The sequence below is a fragment of the Cetorhinus maximus genome, unplaced genomic scaffold (assembly GCF_964194155.1).
Source record: "Cetorhinus maximus unplaced genomic scaffold, sCetMax3.hap1.1 HAP1_SCAFFOLD_632, whole genome shotgun sequence".
In the NCBI taxonomy this organism is placed as follows: Eukaryota; Metazoa; Chordata; class Chondrichthyes; order Lamniformes; family Cetorhinidae; genus Cetorhinus; species Cetorhinus maximus.
In genome coordinates this window covers 195,893-222,000 of record NW_027596574.1, presented here as the reverse complement: position 1 = coordinate 222,000, position 26,108 = coordinate 195,893, and the positions used below count along the sequence as shown (strand labels likewise).

At 54.4% G+C, this 26,108-nt stretch overlaps 5 pseudogenes; all 5 read left to right on the top strand.

Moving 5' to 3' along the window:
• Window positions 1-123, top strand: LOC144674350 (U2 spliceosomal RNA; annotated as a pseudogene; the record flags this gene model as incomplete).
• A 5,342-nt stretch (window positions 124-5,465) lies between these two features.
• Window positions 5,466-5,641, top strand: LOC144674343 (U2 spliceosomal RNA; annotated as a pseudogene).
• Window positions 5,642-10,984: 5,343 nt separating this feature from the next.
• LOC144674346 (U2 spliceosomal RNA) lies at window positions 10,985-11,163 on the top strand (annotated as a pseudogene).
• Window positions 11,164-16,512: 5,349 nt separating this feature from the next.
• LOC144674345 (U2 spliceosomal RNA) lies at window positions 16,513-16,691 on the top strand (annotated as a pseudogene).
• Window positions 16,692-22,040: 5,349 nt separating this feature from the next.
• On the top strand, window positions 22,041-22,218 carry LOC144674348 (U2 spliceosomal RNA; annotated as a pseudogene).
• Window positions 22,219-26,108: the final 3,890 nt, after the last annotated feature.

Genomic DNA, 26,108 nt, shown 5'->3' with positions numbered 1-26,108 from the left:
TCCCTTATCTGGGGACCATATATTAAATTGATTTTTGGAGCAGGGAGATGGAATAGGGGCTTGCTCCGTCCACTCCACGCATCGACCCGGTATTGCAGTATCTCTGGGAATGGTGCACCACCCCTTTCCAGGGGATTTTCAATGCTAAAAATAGTTTTCTTACAAACATCTGCTTTCTTTACTTTTCAACATGCACATCTTTCAAAACACAACTTTCTTTCTTTCTCATCGCTTCTCGGCCTTTTGGCTAACATCAAGTGTTGCAGGGGCGACACCATGGTCCTGCCAAGGCAAGGTCGGGATGGAAGGGCGATAACCAATCGCAATCCAAATCCATACCGTGGGCTACCTATCACCGTCCGAGTCACGGTGAACCACAGCGAAGGAGGATCACCTATGGATCGGGGCTTCTTCACCAGGAGGATCCTGTTGAAGGCGTGCGGCTTCCAAGCTACGGAGATCTTCACCCTGCACGACTCCCGCAAAGGTGGTTATTTTGACGTGACGTTCAAGCGGGTGGCAGACTGCGTCCGGCTCCTGAGGGTGTTCGAGGAGAAGAGAGACCTGCCGGAGATGAAGATCCTGACGGCGGAGCCGCACTTTTCTCTGCCGTTGCAACGGGAACGTGAGGTGATGGTGCATGTGTACAACCCCTTCGTCCCTGTCGCCGACGTGGTCACCTTCCTCACCAGGTACTTCGATAAGGTGGGGAGCGGCACCGAGATTCGAGACGACTTGGGGATCTGGACAGGCAAACGCCTGTTTAAGGTCACGCTAAAGACCGATGGTAAGGGAGCCATTTTCCACCCTCCCTCCAGTTTCGCTATCGGGGGAAACCGGGGCTACCTGGTCTACGCTGGGCAACCAAAGCATTGTCGCTCATGCGGCAAAGCTGGTCATGTGGCGGCCAACTGCAGCGCCTCCCTCTGCAAGATCTGCAAACAGGAAGGGCACCAGACAAAAGACTGCAAACAGGCCAAGTGCTGCAACCTGTGTGGCGAGGCAAGTCACCTCTACAGGACCTGCCCCAAACGCTGCCGTACTTACGCACAGGCAGCCAAAGCCGACCAGGGGGAAGCAGAAGAAATGTTCCGTGTCACTCCAACCACCAAGGCCCCCAGGGAGCTCAACGGGACAAAGGAGGACACAGAGAGAGACAAGGTGGAGAAAGAGATGGAGGCAACAGAGAGCCAATCAACAGCACTACCCCCTGAACCTCCCAGTCCTCAGGACAGCGAATCAATGGAGGAGGAGGCAGCAGTGGAAAAGCAGCAGGGGGAGTGGCGGACGGTGAAGAACAAGAAAAGTAAGAGGGAGCGAAGAAGAAGCAAGGGCGTTTCCCAGAGAAGCGGCAAGAGGCGTCTCCCATCCGACACGGATGACAAGGGCAGCAGCTCTTCGGATGATGAAGTGCCAGAGCGGCACCGACAGAAGAGGCGGCAAAGCTCCAGGGCGTTGGAGGACGAGACACCCGAGCTCCAGAAAATTGGAGACAACAAGGAGACCAGCGCACCCCAACTTTGCCTGCAACCTGAGGAGGCCAGTGCACCACAGCCCCTGGAATCTGGGAGCAGTGAGGCAATCATCGCACCCCAGCTCCAGGAAGCCGGGAACAGCAACACCCCAGAGGGGGTGAGTTTTGGAGAAGCTTCTCCAGCAAAGGTCATCTCAAAACCCGCTCTCTACGTGAACCTCCAGATGCCACTGGAGCAGAACACGGCCAAGGAGATCTACCTCAGCCCATCCAAAGTGAAGGAATTTGAGCTCACTACGGGTATGAAGGAGCAGACTAAAGGTCTGGGACTCTCAGAGACAGTGGGTTTGGTAGGAGAATAAATGCTTTAAAATGGGTTTAAAGATTGTATCCATAAATGTGCGTAGCATTAAATCTACTACGCGATGTGTTGCGACCTTGGACTACCTAGCCAAGGTTAAAGCTGACCTGTTGTTTCTGCAGGAGTGTGCGATACCGCACCTCAGCTCCTACAGGCAATGGTCACGATGGTGGTCCCACGGGCCATCGATCTGGTCGGGCGGAAACGACTCTCGTTCCTCCGGCCTGGGTATTCTGCTGCGGGGAGGCAACTTCACCGTCTCCGAGGTCAAGGAGGTGGTGGGCGGGCGACTCCTGGTAGCAGACGTAATGTACAAGAACGCTCCACTCCGGTTAATTAACGTGTATGGCCCGGCACAAGGGGCTGAGCGGCTGGAGGTTTTTCAGCAGCTCCCACTGCTGCTGGCGACCTCCAGGCCGGTCATACTGGGCGGGGAGTTCAACTGCATCATCGATGCGGCTGGACGATCCGGCAGGGCCGGAAGCAGATTGGACGCTACGTCCAGATCCCTGATGGAAACAGTTAAGGATGCCAAGCTGCACGACGTCTTCAGCAACCCTGCAGACGGAGCGCAGCGTAGATACACCTGGTCGCGGCCAGACGGGTCCATTCGTTCCAGGATAGACTTCCTGTTTGTGTCCCGTGCATTCACAGTCAGATCCACCGAGGTCAAGCCGGTGTTCTTCTCTGACCACTGCCTCCTACTGGCGGACTGCCACTTGGAGGAAGACCTGAGGGTGGGCAGGGGGGCATGGAAGCTAAATGTGCAACTGCTGACCCCAGAGAACATTGAGGAGCTCAAGAGGGATTACAAAGGTTGGAGAACCGTGAAACCCCTCTTTGAGTCCCTGACACACTGGTGGGAAGTGATCAAGGGAAGCATCAAGAGGTTTTTCATCCGCAAAGGCACCCAGAAAGCTAGAAAGGAACAGAGGGAAATGTCCCGACTCCAGGAAAAGATGCAGAATCTGCTCCGGCTGCAGTCGATGGGGGTCGATGTCAAGGAGGAGCTCCAAGAGGTGAAGGGCCAGCAAGCCTCGCACTTTGCCTCGGAGGCCTCCAAGATCATCTTCCGTTCCAGAGTCCGCTCCGTGGAGCAGGATGAGACGTGCTCACGTTTCTTCTTCCAAAAGGTACACAGAGAGCGCTCTGTGATCAGCAGCCTGAAGGAAGAAGACGGCTCAGTAAAGTCATCACGGTCCGACGTTCTGAGGATCAGCAAATCCTTTTATGCCGGACTGTATGACGTGAAGCCCACGGACAGCACGGCCTCCCAGTCCTTCCTGTCCTCTATCACGGAGGTCTTAGACCACAGTACGCGGGAGAGCCTAGACAAACCGCTAACTCCTGACGAACTGACTAAGGCCCTCGAGTCCTTCGAGAAGAGTAAAACCCCCGGAAGCGACGGCCTGCCGGCGGAGTTGTATTCGGCTCTGTGGGACTTGATCGGCCCAGACCTGCTAGAAGTGTACGAGAGTATGCTCCTGGCCGGCAGCATGTCAGAATCCATGAGGAAAGGCATCATCACCCTCATCTACAAGCACAAGGGGGAAAGGGAGGAAATTAGAAATTGGCGACCCATTTCACTGTTGAATGTGGACTATAAGATTCTGTCCAAGGTCATCGCCAACCGGGTCAAATCCGCTCTGGAATTGGTGATTCACCCTGACCAGACCTGCTCTGTGCCAGGCAGGAAGATCTCTGACAGCCTGGCGCTGCTCAGGGATACGATTGCCTATGTACAGGACAGGGGTGTGGATACCTGCCTCATCAGCTTGGATCAGGAGAAGGCCTTTGACAGAATATCGCACACCTACATGGGGGATGTGCTCTCCAAAATGGGCTTTGGGGAGGGAATTCGAAATTGGATCCAACTGCTCTACACTAACATCAGTAGCGCCGTCTCAATCAATGGGTGGGAAACAGATAGCTTCCCGATCAAATCTGGAGTCAGGCAGGGCTGTCCTCTCTCGCCTGTCCTTTTCGTGTGTTGCATAGAACCCTTTGCCGAGTCCATCAGGAAGGATCCGGGCATAAGAGGAGTGACGATCCCAGGCAGTGGAGGCACTCAGGTAAAAGCCTCCCTGTACATGGACGACGTCGCCGTCTTCTGCTCGGATCTGCTGTCGGTGCGCAGACTGATGCACATCTGCGACCAGTTCGAACTGGCCTCGGGAGCCAAGGTAAATCGTGGGAAGAGCGAGGCCATGTTCTTTGGGAACTGGGCTGACCGATCCTTTGTCCCCTTCACTGTCAGGGCTGACGGCCTGAAGGTGCTGGGGATATGGTTCGGAGGGACCGGGGCATGCGTTAGAAACTGGAAGGAGCGAGTGGCTATGGTGAAGAGGAAACTGGGCATGTGGGATCGACGCTCCCTCTCCATTGCGGGTAAGAACCTGGTCATCAGGTGTGAGGTACTCTCGCTGTTGCTGTACGTGGCGCAGGTCTGGCCCATTCCAGACTCCTGCGCGACGGCGATCACTCGAGCCATCTTCCGCTTTATCTGGAGGTCGAAAATGGATCGTGTCCGCAGGGACGCGATGTACAAGCCTCTAGATAAAGGGGGAAAAAACGTGCCCAACATCGCCCTCATACTGATGGCCACCTTTGTGTGCGGCTGCATCAAGCGGTGCGTAGACCCTCAGTACGCAAACACCAAGTGTCACTACGTGCTGAGGTTCTACCTGTCCCCGGTGTTGCGAAGGATGGGTCTGGCCACGCTGCCGCGGAACGCTCCAAGTAGTTGGACCGTGCCCTACCACCTGTCCCTGGTGGAAAAATTTATGCAGAAAAACACCTTTGACCACAAGTCCATCAGGCAGTGGTCAGCACGTAACGTCCTAGAGGCCCTGAGGGAAAAGGAGAGGGTGGACCCTGTGGGATGGTTCCCCGAGCAGACTGTCAAAGTCATTTGGCAGAATGCCTCATCGCCAGAACTTTCCAACAAGCACCAAGACGTAGCTTGGCTGGTGGTGAGAAAGGCCCTCCCCGTCAGATCCTTCCTACACGCCAGGAGTCTCACCCCCTCTGCACGTTGCCCTCGAGGTGGCTGTGGTGGGGAAGAGACCGTTGTCCACCTCCTTGTGGATTGTGCCTTTGCAAAGAAAGTCTGGAGAGAGATGCAGTGGTTGCTGTCGAGGTTCATCCCGAGCAGTTCTGTGACACAGGACTCTGTGCTCTACGGGCTGTTCCCAGGGACACACACCGAGACAAACATCGACTGCAGCTGGAGGATCATCAACTCGGTGAAAGAGGCGCTTTGGTCTGCCCGAAACTTGTTGGTCTTCCAGCACAAAGAGTTGTCCCCGACCGATTGTTGCGGACTGGCACAATCCAAAGTCCAGGACTACGTGCTGAGGGACGCACTAAAGCTTGGGGCAGCTGCCGCAAAGGCGCAATGGGGAAGGGTCGCTGTCTAAGACCTTTCTACCACAGCGCACCGAGAGACTGGGAACTGTTTAGAGCCCCTCGGGCTGTACAGATCAAAATGAAAGGCTGTAAATGATTGTAATATTGTTTGTACTGATGCACCTGGTGATACATTTTGTAAAAGTTTAACCTGGATTGTACCCTTGTAATGTTGTTTTGAAATGGTTTTGAATGTGATTGAAGATTTTTTATGAATAAAGTATATTTTTACAAAAAAAAAAAAATCTGTTCTTATCAGTTTAATATCTGATACGTCCCTTATCTGGGGACCATATATTAAATTGATTTTTGGAGCAGGGAGATGGAATAGGGGCTTGCTCCGTCCACTCCACGCATCGACCCGGTATTGCAGTATCTCTGGGAATGGTGCACCACCCCTTTCCAGGGGATTTTCAATGCTAAAAATAGTTTTCTTACAAACATCTGCTTTCTTTACTTTTCAACATGCACATCTTTCAAAACACAACTTTCTTTCTTTCTCATCGCTTCTCGGCCTTTTGGCTAAGATCAAGTGTTGCAGGGGCGACACCATGGTCCTGCCATGGCAAGGTCGGGATGGAAGGGCGATAATCAATCGCAATCCAAATCTATACCGTGGGTTACCTATCACCGTCCGAGTCACGGTGAACCACAGCGAAGGAGGATCACCTATGGATCGGGGCTTCTTCACCAGGAGGATCCTGTTGAAGGCGTGCGGCTTCCAAGCTACGGAGATCTTCACCCTGCACGACTCCCGCAAAGGCGGTTATTTTGACGTGACGTTCAAGCGGGTGGCAGACTGCGTCCGGCTCCTGAGGGTGTTCGAGGAGAAGAGAGACCTGCCGGAGATGAAGATCCTGACGGCGGAGCCGCACTTTTCTCTGCCGTTGCAACGGGAACGTGAGGTGATGGTGCATGTGTACAACCCCTTCGTCCCTGTCGCCGACGTGGTCACCTTCCTCACCAGGTACTTCGATAAGGTGGGGAGCGGCACCGAGATTCGAGACGACTTGGGGATCTGGACAGGCAAACGCCTGTTGAAGGTCACGCTAAAGACCGATGGTAAGGGAGCCATTTTCCACCCTCCTTCCAGTTTCGCTATCGGGGGAAACCGTGGCTACCTGGTCTACGCTGGGCAACCCAAGCATTGTCGCTCATGCGGCAAGGCTGGTCATGTGGCGGCCAACTGCAGCGCCTCCCTCTGCAAGATCTGCAAACAGGAAGGGCACCAGACAAAAGACTGCAAACAGGCCAAGTGCTGCAACCTGTGTGGCGAGGCAAGTCACCTCTACAGGACCTGCCCCAAACGCTGCCGTACTTACGCACAGGCAGCCAAAGCCGACCAGGGGGAAGCAGAAGAAATGTTCCGTGTCACTCCAACCACCAAGGCCCCCAGGGAGCTCAACGGGACAAAGGAGGACACTGAGAGAGACAAGGTGGAGAAAGAGATTGAGGCAACAGAGAGCCAATCAACAGCACTACCCCCTGAACCTCCCAGTCCTCAGGACAGCGAATCAATGGAGGAGGAGGCAGCAGTGGGAAAGCAGCAGGGGGAGTGGCGGACGGTGAAGAACAAGAAAAGTAAGAGGGAGCGAAGAAGAAGCAAAGGCGTTTCCCAGAGAAGCGGCAAGAGGCATCTCCCATCCGACACGGACGACAAGGGCAGCAGCTCTTCGGATGATGAAGTGCCAGGGCGGCACCGACAGAAGAGGCGGCAAAGCTCCAGGGCGTTGGAGGACGAGACACCCGAGCTCCAGAAAATTGGAGACAACAAGGAGACCAGCGCACCCCAACTTTGCCTGCAACCTGAGGAGGCCAGTGCACCACAGCCCCTGGAATCTGGGAGCAGTGAGGCAATCATCGCACCCCAGCTCCAGGAAGCCCGGAACAGCAACACCCCAGAGGGGGTGAGTTTTGGAGAAGCTTCTCCAGCAAAGGTCATCTCAAAACCCGCTCTCTACGTGAACCTCCAGATGCCACCGGAGCAGAACACGGCCAAGGAGATCTACCTCAGCCCATCCAAAGTGAAGGAATTTGAGCTCACTACGGGTATGAAGGAGCAGACTAAAGGTCTGGGACTCTCAGAGACAGTGGGTTTGGTAGGAGAATAAATGCTTTAAAATGGGTTTAAAGATTGTATCCATAAATGTGCGTAGCATTAAATCTACTACGCGATGTGTTGCGACCTTGGACTACCTAGCCAAGGTCAAAGCTGACCTGTTGTTTCTGCAGGAGTGTGCGATACCGCACCTCAGCTCCTACAGGCAATGGTCACGATGGTGGTCCCACGGGCCATCGATCTGGTCGGGCGGAAACGACTCTCGTTCCTCCGGCCTGGGTATTCTGCTGCGGGGAGGCAACTTCACCGTCTCCGAGGTCAAGGAGGTGGTGGGCGGGCGACTCCTGGTAGCAGACGTAATGTACAAGAACGCTCCACTCCGGTTAATTAACGTGTATGGCCCGGCACAAGGGGCTGAGCGGCTGGAGGTTTTTCAGCAGCTCCCACTGCTGCTGGCGACCTCCAGGCCGGTCATACTGGGCGGGGAGTTCAACTGCATCATCGATGCGGCTGGACGATCCGGCAGGGCCGGCAGCAGATTGGACGCTACGTCCAGATCCCTGATGGAAACAGTTAAGGATGCCAAGCTGCACGACGTCTTCAGCAACCCTGCAGACGGAGCGCAGCGTAGATACACCTGGTCGCGGCCAGACGGGTCCATTCGTTCCAGGATAGACTTCCTGTTTGTGTCCCGTGCATTCACAGTCAGATCCACCGAGGTCAAGCCGGTGTTCTTCTCTGACCACTGCCTCCTACTGGCGGACTGCCACTTGGAGAAGGACCTGAGGGTGGGCAGGGGGGCATGGAAGCTAAATGTGCAACTGCTGACCCCAGAGAACATTGAGGAGCTCAAGAGGGATTACAAAGGTTGGAGAACCGTGAAACCCCTCTTTGAGTCCCTGACAGACTGGTGGGAAGTGATCAAGGGAAGCATCAAGAGGTTTTTCATCCGTAAAGGCACCCAGAAAGCTAGAAAGGAACAGAGGGAAATGTCCCGGCTCCAGAAAAAGATGCAGAATCTGCTCCGGCTGCAGTCGATGGGGGTCGATGTCAAGGAGGAGCTCCAAGAGGTGAAGGGCCAGCAAGCCTCGCACTTTGCCTCGGAGGCCTCCAAGATCATCTTCCGTTCCAGGGTCCGCTCCGTGGAGCAGGATGAGACGTGCTCACGTTTCTTCTTCCAAAAGGTACACAGAGAGCGCTCTGTGATCAGCAGCCTGAAGGAAGAAGACGGCTCAGTAAAGTCATCACGGTCCGACATTCTGAGGATCAGCAAATCCTTTTATGCCGGACTGTATGACGTGAAGCCCACGGACAGCACGGCCTCCCAGTCCTTCCTGTCCTCTATCACGGAGGTCTTAGACCACAGTACGCGGGAGAGCCTGGACAAACCGCTAACTCCTGACGAACTGACTAAGGCCCTCGAGTCCTTCGAGAAGAGTAAAACCCCCGGAAGCGACGGCTTGCCGGCGGAGTTGTATTCGGCTCTGTGGGACTTGATCGGCCCAGACCTGCTAGAAGTGTACGAGAGTATGCTCCTGGCCGGTAGTATGTCAGAATCCATGAGGAAAGGCATCATCACCCTCATCTACAAGCACAAGGGGGAAAGGGAGGAAATTAGAAATTGGCGACCCATTTCACTGTTGAATATGGACTATAAGATTCTGTCAAAGGTCATCGCCAATCGGGTCAAATCCGCTCTGGAATTGGTGATTCACCCTGACCAGACCTGCTCTGTGCCAGGCAGGAAGATCTCTGACAGCCTGGCGCTGCTCAGGGATACGATTGCCTATGTACAGGACAGGTGTGTGGATACCTGCCTCATCAGCTTGGATCAGGAGAAGGCCTTTGACAGAATATCGCACACCTACATGGGGGATGTGCTCTCCAAAATGGGCTTTGGGGAGGGAATTCGAAATTGGATCCAACTGCTCTACACTAACATCAGTAGCGCAGTCTCAATCAATGGGTGGGAAACAGATAGCTTTCCGATTAAATCTGGAGTCAGGCAGGGCTGTCCTCTCTCGCCTGTCCTTTTCGTGTGTTGCATAGAACCCTTTGCCGAGTCCATCAGGAAGGATCCGGGCATAAGAGGAGTGACGATCCCAGACAGTGGAGGCACTCAGGTAAAAGCCTCCCTGTACATGGACGACGTCGCCGTCTTCTGCTCGGATCCGCTGTCGGTGCGCAGACTGATGCACGTCTGCGACCAGTTCGAACTGGCCTCGGGAGCCAAGGTAAATCGTGGGAAGAGCGAGGCCATGTTCTTTGGGAACTGGGCTGACCGATCCTTTGTCCCCTTCACTGTCAGGGCTGACGGCCTGAAGGTGCTGGGGATATGGTTCGGAGGGACCGGGGCATGCGTTAGAAACTGGAAGGAGCGAGTGGCTATGGTGAAGAGGAAACTGGGCATGTGGGAGCGACGCTCCCTCTCCATTGCGGGTAAGAACCTGGTCATCAGGTGTGAGGTACTCTCGCTGTTGCTGTACGTGGCGCAGGTCTGGCCCATTCCAGACTCCTGCGCGACGGCGATCACTCGAGCCATCTTCCGCTTTATCTGGAGGTCGAAAATGGATCGTGTCCGCAGGGACGCGATGTACAAGCCTCTAGATAAAGGGGGAAAAAACGTGCCCAACATCGCCCTCATACTGATGGCCACCTTTGTGTGCGGCTGCATCAAGCGGTGCGTAGACCCTCAGTACGCAAACACCAAGTGTCACTACGTGCTGAGGTTCTACCTGTCCCCGGTGTTGCGAAGGATGGGTCTGGCCACGCTGCCGCGGAACGCTCCAAGTAGTTGGACCGTGCCGTACCACCTGTCCCTGGTGGAAAAATTTATGCAGAAAAACACCTTTGACCACAAGTCCATCAGGCAGTGGTCAGCACGTAACGTCCTAGAGGCCCTGAGGGATAAGGAGAGGGTGGACCCTGTGGGATGGTTCCCCGAGCAGACTGTCAAAGTCATTTGGCAGAATGCCTCATCGCCAGAACTTTCCAACAAGCACCAAGACGTAGCTTGGCTGGTGGTGAGAAAGGCCCTCCCCGTCAGATCCTTCCTACACGCCAGGAAGCTCACCCCCTCTGCACGTTGCCCTCGAGGTGGCTGTGGTGGGGAAGAGACCGTTGTCCACCTCCTTGTGGATTGTGCCTTCGCAAAGAAAGTCTGGAGAGAGATGCAGTGGTTGCTGTCGAGGTTCATCCCGAGCAGTTCTGTGACACAGGACTCTGTGCTCTACGGGCTGTTCCCAGGGACACACACCGAGACAAACATCAACTGCAGCTGGAGGATCATCAACTCGGTGAAAGAGGCGCTTTGGTCTGCCCGAAACTTGTTGGTCTTCCAGCACAAAGAGTTGTCCCCGACCGATTGTTGCGGACTGGCACAATCCAAAGTCCAGGACTACGTGCTGAGGGACGCACTAAAGCTTGGGGCAGCTGCCGCAAAGGCGCAATGGGGAAGGGTCGCTGTCTAAGACCTTTCTACCACAGCGCACCGAGAGACTGGGAACTGTTTAGAGCCCCTCGGGCTGTACAGATCAAAATGAAAGGCTGTAAATGATTGTAATATTGTTTGTACTGATGCACCTGGTGATACATTTTGTAAAAGTTTAACCTGCATTGTACCCTTGTAATGTTGTTTTTGAAATGGTTTTGAATGTGATTGAAGATATTTTATGAATAAAGTATATTTTTACAAAGAAAAAAAAAAAATCTGTTCTTATCAGTTTAATATCTGATACGTCCCTTATCTGGGGACCATATATTAAATTGATTTTTGGAGCAGGGAGATGGAATAGGGGCTTGCTCCGTCCACTCCACGCATCGACCCGGTATTGCAGTATCTCTGGGAATGGTGCACCACCCCTTTCCAGGGGATTTTCAATGCTAAAAATAGTTTTCTTACAAACATCTGCTTTCTTTACTTTTCAACATGCACATCTTTCAAAACACAACTTTCTTTCTTTCTCATCGCTTCTCGGCCTTTTGGCTAACATCAAGTGTTGCAGGGGCGACACCATGGTCCTGCCAAGGCAAGGTCGGGATGGAAGGCCGATAAGCAATCGCAATCCAAATCCATACCGTGGGCTACCTATCACCGTCCGAGTCACGGTGAACCACAGCGAAGGAGGATCACCTATGGATCGGGGCTTCTTCACCAGGAGGATCCTGTTGAAGGCGTGCGGCTTCCAAGCTACGGAGATCTTCACCCTGCACGACTCCCGCAAAGGCGGTTATTTTGACGTGACGTTCAAGCGGGTGGCAGACTGCGTCCGGCTCCTGAGGGTGTTCGAGGAGAAGAGAGACCTGCCGGAGATGAAGATCCTGACGGCGGAGCCGCACTTTTCTCTGCCGTTGCAACGGGAACGTGAGGTGATGGTGCATGTGTACAACCCCTTCGTCCCTGTCGCCGACGTGGTCACCTTCCTCACCAGGTACTTCGATAAGGTGGGGAGCGGCACCGAGATTCGAGACGACTTGGGGATCTGGACAGGCAAACGCCTGTTTAAGGTCACGCTAAAGACCGATGGTAAGGGAGCCATTTTCCACCCTCCCTCCAGTTTCGCTATCGGGGGAAACCGTGGCTACCTGGTCTACGCTGGGCAACCCAAGCATTGTCGCTCATGCGGCAAGGCTGGTCATGTGGCGGCCAAGTGCAGCGCCTCCCTCTGCAAGATCTGCAAACAGGAAGGGCACCAGACAAAAGACTGCAAACAGGCCAAGTGCTGCAACCTGTGTGGCGAGGCAAGTCACCTCTACAGGACCTGCCCCAAACGCTGCCGTACTTACGCACAGGCAGCCAAAGCCGACCAGGGGGAAGCAGAAGAAACGTTCCGTGTCACTCCAACCACCAAGGCCCCCAGGGAGCTCAACGGGACAAAGGAGGACACAGAGAGAGACAAGGTGGAGAAAGAGATTGAGGCAACAGAGAGCCAACCAACAGCACTACCCCCTGAACCTCCCAGTCCTCAGGACAGCGAATCAATGGAGGAGGAGGCAGCAGTGGAAAAGCAGCAGGGGGAGTGGCAGACGGTGAAGAACAAGAACAAGAAAAGTAAGAGGGAGCGAAGAAGAAGCAAAGGCGTTTCCCAGAGAAGCGGCAAGAGGCGTCTCCCATCCGACACGGACGACAAGGGCAGCAGCTCTTCGGATGATGAAGTGCCAGAGCGGCACCGACAGAAGAGGCGGCAAAGCTCCAGGGCGTTGGAGGACGAGACACCCGAGCTCCAGAAAATTGGAGACAACAAGGAGACCAGCGCACCCCAACTTTGCCTGCAACCTGAGGAGGCCAGTGCACCACAGCCCCTGGAATCTGGGAGCAGTGAGGCAATCATCGCACCCCAGCTCCAGGAAGCCGGGAACAGCAACACCCCAGAGGGGGTGAGTTTTGGAGAAGCTACTTCAGCAAAGGTCATCTCAAAACCCGCTCTCTACGTGAACCTCCAGATGCCACTGGAGCAGAACACGGCCAAGGAGATCTACCTCAGCCCATCCAAAGTGAAGGAATTTGAGCTCACTACGGGTATGAAGGAGCAGACTAAAGGTCTGGGACTCTCAGAGACAGTGGGTTTGGTAGGAGAATAAATGCTTTAAAATGGGTTTAAAGATTGTATCCATAAATGTGCGTAGCATTAAATCTACTACGCGATGTGTTGCGACCTTGGACTACCTAGCCAAGGTCAAAGCTGACCTGTTGTTTCTGCAGGAGTGTGCGATACCGCACCTCAGCTCCTACAGGCAATGGTCACGATGGTGGTCCCACGGGCCATCGATCTGGTCGGGCGGAAACGACTCTCGTTCCTCCGGCCTGGGTATTCTGCTGCGGGGAGGCAACTTCACCGTCTCCGAGGTCAAGGAGGTGGTGGGCGGGCGACTCCTGGTAGCAGACGTAATGTACAAGAACGCTCCACTCCGGTTAATTAACGTGTATGGCCCGGCACAAGGGGCTGAGCGGCTGGAGGTTTTTCAGCAGCTCCCACTGCTGCTGGCGACCTCCAGGCCGGTCATACTGGGCGGGGAGTTCAACTGCATCATCGATGCGGCTGGACGATCCGGCAGGGCCGGAAGCAGATTGGACGCTACGTCCAGATCCCTGATGGAAACAGTTAAGGATGCCAAGCTGCACGACGTCTTCAGCAACCCTGCAGACGGAGCGCAGCGTAGATACACCTGGTCGCGGCCAGACGGGTCCATTCGTTCCAGGATAGACTTCCTGTTTGTGTCCCGTGCATTCACAGTCAGATCCACCGAGGTCAAGCCGGTGTTCTTCTCTGACCACTGCCTCCTACTGGCGGACTGCCACTTGGAGAAGGACCTGAGGGTGGGCAGGGGGGCATGGAAGCTAAATGTGCAACTGCTGACCCCAGAGAACATTGAGGAGCTCAAGAGGGATTACAAAGGTTGGAGAACCGTGAAACCCCTCTTTGAGTCCCTGACAGACTGGTGGGAAGTGATCAAGGGAAGCATCAAGAGGTTTTTCATCCGTAAAGGCACCCAGAAAGCTAGAAAGGAACAGAGGGAAATGTCCCGGCTCCAGAAAAAGATGCAGAATCTGCTCCGGCTGCAGTCGATGGGGGTCGATGTCAAGGAGGAGCTCCAAGAGGTGAAGGGCCAGCAAGCCTCGCACTTTGCCTCGGAGGCCTCCAAGATCATCTTCCGTTCCAGGGTCCGCTCCGTGGAGCAGGATGAGACGTGCTCACGTTTCTTCTTCCAAAAGGTACACAGAGAGCGCTCTGTGATCAGCAGCCTGAAGGAAGAAGACGGCTCAGTAAAGTCATCACGGTCCGACATTCTGAGGATCAGCAAATCCTTTTATGCCGGACTGTATGACGTGAAGCCCACGGACAGCACGGCCTCCCAGTCCTTCCTGTCCTCTATCACGGAGGTCTTAGACCACAGTACGCGGGAGAGCCTGGACAAACCGCTAACTCCTGACGAACTGACTAAGGCCCTCGAGTCCTTCGAGAAGAGTAAAACCCCCGGAAGCGACGGCTTGCCGGCGGAGTTGTATTCGGCTCTGTGGGACTTGATCGGCCCAGACCTGCTAGAAGTGTACGAGAGTATGCTCCTGGCCGGTAGTATGTCAGAATCCATGAGGAAAGGCATCATCACCCTCATCTACAAGCACAAGGGGGAAAGGGAGGAAATTAGAAATTGGCGACCCATTTCACTGTTGAATATGGACTATAAGATTCTGTCAAAGGTCATCGCCAATCGGGTCAAATCCGCTCTGGAATTGGTGATTCACCCTGACCAGACCTGCTCTGTGCCAGGCAGGAAGATCTCTGACAGCCTGGCGCTGCTCAGGGATACGATTGCCTATGTACAGGACAGGTGTGTGGATACCTGCCTCATCAGCTTGGATCAGGAGAAGGCCTTTGACAGAATATCGCACACCTACATGGGGGATGTGCTCTCCAAAATGGGCTTTGGGGAGGGAATTCGAAATTGGATCCAACTGCTCTACACTAACATCAGTAGCGCAGTCTCAATCAATGGGTGGGAAACAGATAGCTTTCCGATTAAATCTGGAGTCAGGCAGGGCTGTCCTCTCTCGCCTGTCCTTTTCGTGTGTTGCATAGAACCCTTTGCCGAGTCCATCAGGAAGGATCCGGGCATAAGAGGAGTGACGATCCCAGACAGTGGAGGCACTCAGGTAAAAGCCTCCCTGTACATGGACGACGTCGCCGTCTTCTGCTCGGATCCGCTGTCGGTGCGCAGACTGATGCACGTCTGCGACCAGTTCGAACTGGCCTCGGGAGCCAAGGTAAATCGTGGGAAGAGCGAGGCCATGTTCTTTGGGAACTGGGCTGACCGATCCTTTGTCCCCTTCACTGTCAGGGCTGACGGCCTGAAGGTGCTGGGGATATGGTTCGGAGGGACCGGGGCATGCGTTAGAAACTGGAAGGAGCGAGTGGCTATGGTGAAGAGGAAACTGGGCATGTGGGAGCGACGCTCCCTCTCCATTGCGGGTAAGAACCTGGTCATCAGGTGTGAGGTACTCTCGCTGTTGCTGTACGTGGCGCAGGTCTGGCCCATTCCAGACTCCTGCGCGACGGCGATCACTCGAGCCATCTTCCGCTTTATCTGGAGGTCGAAAATGGATCGTGTCCACAGGGACGCGATGTACAAGCCTCTAGATAAAGGGGGAAAAAACGTGCCCAACATCGCCCTCATACTGATGGCCACCTTTGTGTGCGGCTGCATCAAGCGGTGCGTAGACCCTCAGTACGCAAACACCAAGTGTCACTACGTGCTGAGGTTCTACCTGTCCCCGGTGTTGCGAAGGATGGGTCTGGCCACGCTGCCGCGGAACGCTCCAAGTAGTTGGACCGTGCCGTACCACCTGTCCCTGGTGGAAAAATTTATGCAGAAAAACACCTTTGACCACAAGTCCATCAGGCAGTGGTCAGCACGTAACGTCCTAGAGGCCCTGAGGGATAAGGAGAGGGTGGACCCTGTGGGATGGTTCCCCGAGCAGACTGTCAAAGTCATTTGGCAGAATGCCTCATCGCCAGAACTTTCCAACAAGCACCAAGACGTAGCTTGGCTGGTGGTGAGAAAGGCCCTCCCCGTCAGATCCTTCCTACACGCCAGGAAGCTCACCCCCTCTGCACGTTGCCCTCGAGGTGGCTGTGGTGGGGAAGAGACCGTTGTCCACCTCCTTGTGGATTGTGCCTTCGCAAAGAAAGTCTGGAGAGAGATGCAGTGGTTGCTGTCGAGGTTCATCCCGAGCAGTTCTGTGACACAGGACTCTGTGCTCTACGGGCTGTTCCCAGGGACACACACCGAGACAAACATCAACTGCAGCTGGAGGATCATCAACTCGGTGAAAGAGGCGCTTTGGTCTGCCCGAAACTTGTTGGTCTTCCAGCACAAAGAGTTGTCCCCGACCGATTGTTGCGGACTGGCACAATCCAAAGTCCAGGACTACGTGCTGAGGGACGCACTAAAGCTTGGGGCAGCTGCCGCAAAGGCGCAATGGGGAAGGGTCGCTGTCTAAGACCTTTCTACCACAGCGCACCGAGAGACTGGGAACTGTTTAGAGCCCCTCGGGCTGTACAGATCAAAATGAAAGGCTGTAAATGATTGTAATATTGTTTGTACTGATGCACCTGGTGATACATTTTGTAAAAGTTTAACCTGCATTGTACCCTTGTAATGTTGTTTTTGAAATGGTTTTGAATGTGATTGAAGATATTTTATGAATAAAGTATATTTTTACAAAGAAAAAAAAAAAATCTGTTCTTATCAGTTTAATATCTGATACGTCCCTTATCTGGGGACCATATATTAAATTGATTTTTGGAGCAGGGAGATGGAATAGGGGCTTGCTCCGTCCACTCCACGCATCGACCCGGTATTGCAGTATCTCTGGGAATGGTGCACCACCCCTTTCCAGGGGATTTTCAATGCTAAAAATAGTTTTCTTACAAACATCTGCTTTCTTTACTTTTCAACATGCACATCTTTCAAAACACAACTTTCTTTCTTTCTCATCGCTTCTCGGCCTTTTGGCTAACATCAAGTGTTGCAGGGGCGACACCATGGTCCTGCCAAGGCAAGGTCGGGATGGAAGGCCGATAAGCAATCGCAATCCAAATCCATACCGTGGGCTACCTATCACCGTCCGAGTCACGGTGAACCACAGCGAAGGAGGATCACCTATGGATCGGGGCTTCTTCACCAGGAGGATCCTGTTGAAGGCGTGCGGCTTCCAAGCTACGGAGATCTTCACCCTGCACGACTCCCGCAAAGGCGGTTATTTTGACGTGACGTTCAAGCGGGTGGCAGACTGCGTCCGGCTCCTGAGGGTGTTCGAGGAGAAGAGAGACCTGCCGGAGATGAAGATCCTGACGGCGGAGCCGCACTTTTCTCTGCCGTTGCAACGGGAACGTGAGGTGATGGTGCATGTGTACAACCCCTTCGTCCCTGTCGCCGACGTGGTCACCTTCCTCACCAGGTACTTCGATAAGGTGGGGAGCGGCACCGAGATTCGAGACGACTTGGGGATCTGGACAGGCAAACGCCTGTTTAAGGTCACGCTAAAGACCGATGGTAAGGGAGCCATTTTCCACCCTCCCTCCAGTTTCGCTATCGGGGGAAACCGTGGCTACCTGGTCTACGCTGGGCAACCCAAGCATTGTCGCTCATGCGGCAAGGCTGGTCATGTGGCGGCCAAGTGCAGCGCCTCCCTCTGCAAGATCTGCAAACAGGAAGGGCACCAGACAAAAGACTGCAAACAGGCCAAGTGCTGCAACCTGTGTGGCGAGGCAAGTCACCTCTACAGGACCTGCCCCAAACGCTGCCGTACTTACGCACAGGCAGCCAAAGCCGACCAGGGGGAAGCAGAAGAAACGTTCCGTGTCACTCCAACCACCAAGGCCCCCAGGGAGCTCAACGGGACAAAGGAGGACACAGAGAGAGACAAGGTGGAGAAAGAGATTGAGGCAACAGAGAGCCAACCAACAGCACTACCCCCTGAACCTCCCAGTCCTCAGGACAGCGAATCAATGGAGGAGGAGGCAGCAGTGGAAAAGCAGCAGGGGGAGTGGCAGACGGTGAAGAACAAGAACAAGAAAAGTAAGAGGGAGCGAAGAAGAAGCAAAGGCGTTTCCCAGAGAAGCGGCAAGAGGCGTCTCCCATCCGACACGGACGACAAGGGCAGCAGCTCTTCGGATGATGAAGTGCCAGAGCGGCACCGACAGAAGAGGCGGCAAAGCTCCAGGGCGTTGGAGGACGAGACACCCGAGCTCCAGAAAATTGGAGACAACAAGGAGACCAGCGCACCCCAACTTTGCCTGCAACCTGAGGAGGCCAGTGCACCACAGCCCTTGGAATCTGGGAGCAGTGAGGCAATCATCGCACCCCAGCTCCAGGAAGCCGGGAACAGCAACACCCCAGAGGGGGTGAGTTTTGGAGAAGCTTCTCCAGCAAAGGTCATCTCAAAACCCGCTCTCTACATGAACCTCCAGATGCCACCGGAGCAGAACACGGCCAAGGAGATCTACCTCAGCCCATCCAAAGTGAAGGAATTTGAGCTCACTACGGGTATGAAGGAGCAGACTAAAGGTCTGGGACTCTCAGAGACAGTGGGTTTGGTAGGAGAATAAATGCTTTAAAATGGGTTTAAAGATTGTATCCATAAATGTGCGTAGCATTAAATCTACTACGCGATGTGTTGCGACCTTGGACTACCTAGCCAAGGTCAAAGCTGACCTGTTGCTTCTGCAGGAGTGTGCGATACCGCACCTCAGCTCCTACAGGCAATGGTCACGATGGTGGTCCCACGGGCCATCGATCTGGTCGGGCGGAAATGACTCTCGTTCCTCCGGCCTGGGTATTCTGCTGCGGGGAGGCAACTTCACCGTCTCCGAGGTCAAGGAGGTGGTGGGCGGGCGACTCCTCGTAGCAGACGTAATGTACAAGAACGCTCCACTCCGGTTAATTAACGTGTATGGCCCGGCACAAGGGGCTGAGCGGCTGGAGGTTTTTCAGCAGCTCCCACTGCTGCTGGCGACCTCCAGGCCGGTCATTCTGGGCGGGGACTTCAACTGCATCATCGATGCGGCTGGACGATCCGGCAGGGCCGGAAGCAGATTGGACGCTACGTCCAGATCCCTGATGGAAACAGTTAAGGATGCCAAGCTGCACGACGTCTTCAGCAACCCTGCAGACGGAGCGCAGCGTAGATACACCTGGTCGCGGCCAGACGGGTCCATTCGTTCCAGGATAGACTTCCTGTTTGTGTCCCGTGCATTCACAGTCAGATCCACCGAGGTCAAGCCGGTGTTCTTCTCTGACCACTGCCTCCTACTGGCGGACTGCCACTTGGAGGAAGACCTGAGGGTGGGCAGGGGGGCATGGAAGCTAAATGTGCAACTGCTGACCCCAGAGAACATTGAGGAGCTCAAGAGGGATTACAAAGGTTGGAGAACCGTGAAACCCCTCTTTGAGTCCCTGACACACTGGTGGGAAGTGATCAAGGGAAGCATCAAGAGGTTTTTCATCCGCAAAGGCACCCAGAAAGCTAGAAAGGAACAGAGGGAAATGTCCCGACTCCAGGAAAAGATGCAGAATCTGCTCCGGCTGCAGTCGATGGGGGTGGATGTCAAGGAGGAGCTCCAAGAGGTGAAGGGCCAGCAAGCCTCGCACTTTGCCTCGGAGGCCTCCAAGATCATCTTCCGTTCCAGAGTCCGCTCCGTGGAGCAGGATGAGACGTGCTCACGTTTCTTCTTCCAAAAGGTACACAGAGAGCGCTCTGTGATCAGCAGCCTGAAGGAAGAAGACGGCTCAGTAAAGTCATCACGGTCCGACATTCTGAGGATCAGCAAATCCTTTTATGCCGGACTGTATGACGTGAAGCCCACGGACAGCACGGCCTCCCAGTCCTTCCTGTCCTCTATCACGGAGGTCTTAGACCACAGTACGCGGGAGAGCCTGGACAAACCGCTAACTCCTGACGAACTGACTAAGGCCCTCGAGTCCTTCGAGAAGAGTAAAACCCCCGGAAGCGACGGCCTGCCGGCGGAGTTGTATTCGGCTCTGTGGGACTTGATCGGCCCAGACCTGCTAGAAGTGTACGAGAGTATGCTCCTGGCCGGCAGCATGTCAGAATCCATGAGGAAAGGCATCATCACCCTCATCTACAAGCACAAGGGGGAAAGGGAGGAAATTAGAAATTGGCGACCCATTTCACTGTTGAATGTGGACTATAAGATTCTGTCCAAGGTCATCGCCAACCGGGTCAAATCCGCTCTGGAATTGGTGATTCACCCTGACCAGACCTGCTCTGTGCCAGGCAGGAAGATCTCTGACAGCCTGGCGCTGCTCGGGGATACGATTGCCTATGTACAGGACAGGGGTGTGGATACCTGCCTCATCAGCTTGGATCAGGAGAAGGCCTTTGACAGAATATCGCACACCTACATGGGGGATGTGCTCTCCAAAATGGGCTTTGGGGAGGGAATTCGAAATTGGATCCAACTGCTCTACACTAACATCAGTAGCGCAGTCTCAATCAATGGGTGGGAAACAGATAGCTTTCCGATTAAATCTGGAGTCAGGCAGGGCTGTCCTCTCTCGTCTGTCCTTTTCGTGTGCTGCATAGAACCCTTTGCCGAGTCCATCAGGAAGGATCCGGGCATAAGAGGAGTGACGATCCCAGGCAGTGGAGGCACTCAGGTAAAAGCCTCCCTGTACATGGACGACGTCGCCGTTTTCTGCTCGGATCCGCTGTCGGTGCGCAGACTGATGCACGTCTGCGACCAGTTCGAACTGGCCTCGGGAGCCAAGGTAAATCGTGGGAAGAGCGAGGCCATGTTCTTTGGGAACTGGGCTGACCGATCCTTTGTCCCCTTCACTGTCAGGGCTGACGGCCTGAAGGTGCTGGGGATATGGTTCGGAGGGACCGGGGCATGCGTTAGAAACTGGAAGGAGCGAGTGGCTATGGTGAAAAGGAAACTGGGCATGTGGGAGCGACGCTCCCTCTCCATTGCGGGTAAGAACCTGGTCATCAGGTGTGAGGTACTCTCGCTGTTGCTGTACGTGGCGCAGGTCTGGCCCATTCCACACTCCTGCGCGATGGCGATCACTCGAGCCATCTTCCGCTTTATCTGGAGGTCGAAAATGGATCGTGTCTGCAGGGACGCGATGTACAAGCCTCTAGATAAAGGGGGAAAAAACGTGCCCAACATCGCCCTCATACTGATGGCCACCTTTGTGTGTGGCTGCATCAAGCGGTGCGTAGACCCTCAGTACGCAAACACCAAGTGTCACTACGTGCTGAGGTTCTACCTGTCCCCGGTGTTGCGAAGGTTGGGTCTGGCCACGCTGCCGCGGAACGCTCCAAGTAGTTGGACCGTGCCGTACCACCTGTCCCTGGTGGAAAAATTTATGCAGAGAAACACCTTTGACCACAAGTCCATCAGGCAGTGGTCAGCACGTAACGTCCTAGAGGCCCTGAGGGAAAAGGAGAGGGTGGACCCTGTGGGATGGTTCCCCGAGAAGACTGTCAAAGTCATTTGGCAGAACGCCTCATCGCCAGAACTTTCCAACAAGCACCAAGACGTAGCTTGGCTGGTGGTGAGAAAGGCCCTCCCCGTCAGATCCTTCCTACACGCCAGGAGTCTCACCCCCTCTGCACGTTGCCCTCGAGGTGGCTGTGGTGGGGAAGAGACCGTTGTTCACCTCCTTGTGGATTGTGCCTTTGCAAAGAAAATCTGGAGAGAGATGCAGTGGTTGCTGTCGAGGTTCATCCCGAGCAGTTCTGTGACACAGGACTCTGTGCTCTACGGGCTGTTCCCAGGGACACACACCGAGACAAACATCAACTGCAGCTGGAGGATCATCAACTCGGTGAAAGAGGCGCTTTGGTCTGCCCGAAACTTGTTGGTCTTCCAGCACAGAGAGTTGTCCCCGACCGATTGTTGCGGACTGGCACAATCCAAAGTCCAGGACTACGTGCTGAGGGACGCACTAAAGCTTGGGGCAGCTGCCGCAAAGGCGCAATGGGGAAGGGTCGCTGTCTAAGACCTTTCTACCACAGCGCACCGAGAGACTGGGAACTGTTTAGAGCCCCTCGGGCTGTACAGATCAAAATGAAAGGCTGTAAATGATTGTAATATTGTTTGTACTGATGCACCTGGTGATACATTTTGTAAAAGTTTAACCTGGATTGTACCCTTGTAATGTTGTTTTTGAAATGGTTTTGAATGTGATTGAAGATTTTTTATGAATAAAGTATATTTTTACAAAAAAAAAAAAAAATCTGTTCTTATCAGTTTAATATCTGATACGTCCCTTATCTGGGGACCATATATTAAATTGATTTTTGGAGCAGGGAGATGGAATAGGGGCTTGCTCCGTCCATTCCACGCATCGACCTGGTATTGCAGTATCTCTGGGAATGGTGCACCACCCCTTTCCAGGGGATTTTCAATGCTAACAATAGTTTTCTTACAAACATCTGCTTTCTTTACTTTTCAACATGCACATCTTTCAAAACACAACTTTCTTTCTTTCTCATCGCTTCTCGGCCTTTTGGCTAACATCAAGTGTTGCAGGGGCGACACCATGGTCCTGCCATGGCAAGGTCGGGATGGAAGGGCGATAACCAATCGCAATCCAAATCTATACCGTGGGTTACCTATCACCGTCCGAGTCACGGTGAACCACAGCGAAGGAGGATCACCTATGGATCGGGGCTTCTTCACCAGGAGGATCCTGTTGAAGGCGTGCGGCTTCCAAGCTACGGAGATCTTCACCCTGCACGACTCCCGCAAAGGTGGTTATTTTGACGTGACGTTCAAGCGAGTGGCAGACTGCGTCCGGCTCCTGAGGGTGTTCGAGGAGAAGAGAGACCTGCCGGAGATGAAGATCCTGACGGCGGAGCCGCACTTTTCTCTGCCGTTGCAACGGGAACGTGAGGTGATGGTGCATGTGTACAACCCCTTCGTCCCTGTCGCCGACGTGGTCACCTTCCTCACCAGGTACTTCGATAAGGTGGGGAGCGGCACCGAGATTCGAGACGACTTGGGGATCTGGACAGGCAAACGCCTGTTTAAGGTCACGCTAAAGACCGATGGTAAGGGAGCCATTTTCCACCCTCCCTCCAGTTTCGCTATCGGGGGAAACCGGGGCTACCTGGTCTACGCTGGGCAACCCAAGCATTGTCGCTCATGCGGCAAGGCTGGTCATGTGGCGGCCAACTGCAGCGCCTCCCTCTGCAAGATCTGCAAACAGGAAGGGCACCAGACAAAAGACTGCAAACAGGCCAAGTGCTGCAACCTGTGTGGCGAGGCAAGTCACCTCTACAGGACCTGCCCCAAACGCTGCCGTACTTACGCACAGGCAGCCAAAGCCGACCAGGGGGAAGCAGAAGAAAGGTTCCGTGTCACTCCAACCACCAAGGCCCCCAGGGAGCTCAACGGGACAAAGGAGGACACAGAGAGAGACAAGGTGGAGAAAGAAATTGAGGCAGCAGAGAGCCAATCAACAGCACTACCCCCTGAACCTCCCAGTCCTCAGGACAGCGAATCAATGGAGGAGGAGGCAGCAGTGGAAAAGCAGCAGGGGGAGTGGCGGACGGTGAAGAACAAGAAAAGTAAGAGGGAGCGAAGAAGAAGCAAGGGCGTTTCCCAGAGAAGCGGCAAGAGGCGTCTCCCATCCGACACGGATGACAAGGGCAGCAGCTCTTCGGATGATGAAGTGCCAGAGCGGCACCGACAGAAGAGGCGGCAAAGCTCCAGGGCGTTGGAGGACGAGACACCCGAGCTCCAGAAAATTGGAGACAACAAGGAGACCAGCGCACCCCAACTTTGCCTGCAACCTGAGGAGGCCAGTGCACCACAGCCCCTGGAATCTGGGAGCAGTGAGGCAATCATCGCACCCCGGCTCCAGGAAGCCGGGAACAGCAACACCCCAGAGGGGGTGAGTTTTGGAGAAGCTTCTCCAGCAAAGGTCATCTCAAAACCCGCTCTCTACGTGAACCTCCAGATGCCACTGGAGCAGAACACGGCCAAGGAGATCTACCTCAGCCCATCCAAAGTGAAGGAATTTGAGCTCACTACGGGTATGAAGGAGCAGACTAAAGGTCTGGCACTCTCAGAGACAGTGGGTTTGGTAGGAGAATAAATGCTTTAAAATGGGTTTAAAGATTGTATCCATAAATGTGCGTAGCATTAAATCTACTACGCGATGTGTTGCGACCTTGGACTACCTAGCCAAGGTCAAAGCTGACCTGTTGTTTCTGCAGGAGTGTGCGATACCGCACCTCAGCTCCTACAGGCAATGGTCACGATGGTGGTCCCACGGGCCATCGATCTGGTCGGGCGGAAACGACTCTCGTTCCTCCGGCCTGGGTATTCTGCTGCGGGGAGGCAACTTCACCGTCTCCGAGGTCAAGGAGGTGGTGGGCGGGCGACTCCTGGTAGCAGACGTAATGTACAAGAACGCTCCACTCCGGTTAATTAACGTGTATGGCCCGGCACAAGGGGCTGAGCGGCTGGAGGTTTTTCAGCAGCTCCCACTGCTGCTGGCGACCTCCAGGCCGGTCATTCTGGGCGGGGACTTCAACTGCATCATCGATGCGGCTGGACGATCCGGCAGGGCCGGAAGCAGATTGGACGCTACGTCCAGATCCCTGATGGAAACAGTTAAGGATGCCAAGCTGCACGACGTCTTCAGCAACCCTGCAGACGGAGCGCAGCGTAGATACACCTGGTCGCGGCCAGACGGGTCCATTCGTTCCAGGATAGACTTCCTGTTTGTGTCCCGTGCATTCACAGTCAGATCCACCGAGGTCAAGCCGGTGTTCTTCTCTGACCACTGCCTCCTACTGGCGGACTGCCACTTGGAGGAAGACCTGAGGGTGGGCAGGGGGGCATGGAAGCTAAATGTGCAACTGCTGACCCCAGAGAACATTGAGGAGCTCAAGAGGGATTACAAAGGTTGGAGAACCGTGAAACCCCTCTTTGAGTCCCTGACACACTGGTGGGAAGTGATCAAGGGAAGCATCAAGAGGTTTTTCATCCGCAAAGGCACCCAGAAAGCTAGAAAGGAACAGAGGGAAATGTCCCGACTCCAGAAAAAGATGCAGAATCTGCTCCGGCTGCAGTCGATGGGGGTCGATGTCAAGGAGGAGCTCCAAGAGGTGAAGGGCCAGCAAGCCTCGCACTTTGCCTCGGAGGCCTCCAAGATCATCTTCCGTTCCAGGGTCCGCTCCGTGGAGCAGGATGAGACGTGCTCACGTTTCTTCTTCCAAAAGGTACACAGAGAGCGCTCTGTGATCAGCAGCCTGAAGGAAGAAGACGGCTCAGTAAAGTCATCACGGTCCGACATTCTGAGGATCAGCAAATCCTTTTATGCCGGACTGTATGACGTGAAGCCCACGGACAGCACGGCCTCCCAGTCCTTCCTGTCCTCTATCACGGAGGTCTTAGACCACAGTACGCGGGAGAGCCTAGACAAACCGCTAACTCCTGACGAACTGACTAAGGCCCTCGAGTCCTTCGAGAAGAGTAAAACCCCCGGAAGCGACGGCCTGCCGGCGGAGTTGTATTCGGCTCTGTGGGACTTGATCGGCCCAGACCTGCTAGGAGTGTACGAGAGTATGCTCCTGGCCGGCAGCATGTCAGAATCCATGAGGAAAGGCATCATCACCCTCATCTACAAGCACAAGGGGGAAAGGGAGGAAATTAGAAATTGGCGACCCATTTCACTGTTGAATGTGGACTATAAGATTCTGTCCAAGGTCATCGCCAACCGGGTCAAATCCGCTCTGGAATTGGTGATTCACCCTGACCAGACCTGCTCTGTGCCAGGCAGGAAGATCTCTGACAGCCTGGCGCTGCTCGGGGATACGATTGCCTATGTACAGGACAGGGGTGTGGATACCTGCCTCATCAGCTTGGATCAGGAGAAGGCCTTTGACAGAATATCGCACACCTACATGGGGGATGTGCTCTCCAAAATGGGCTTTGGGGAGGGAATTCGAAATTGGATCCAACTGCTCTACACTAACATCAGTAGCGCAGTCTCAATCAATGGGTGGGAAACAGATAGCTTTCCGATTAAATCTGGAGTCAGGCAGGGCTGTCCTCTCTCGCCTGTCCTTTTCGTGTGCTGCATAGAACCCTTTGCCGAGTCCATCAGGAAGGATCCGGGCATAAGAGGAGTGACGATCCCAGGCAGTGGAGGCACTCAGGTAAAAGCCTCCCTGTACATGGACGACGTCGCCGTTTTCTGCTCGGATCCGCTGTCGGTGCGCAGACTGATGCACGTCTGCGACCAGTTCGAACTGGCCTCGGGAG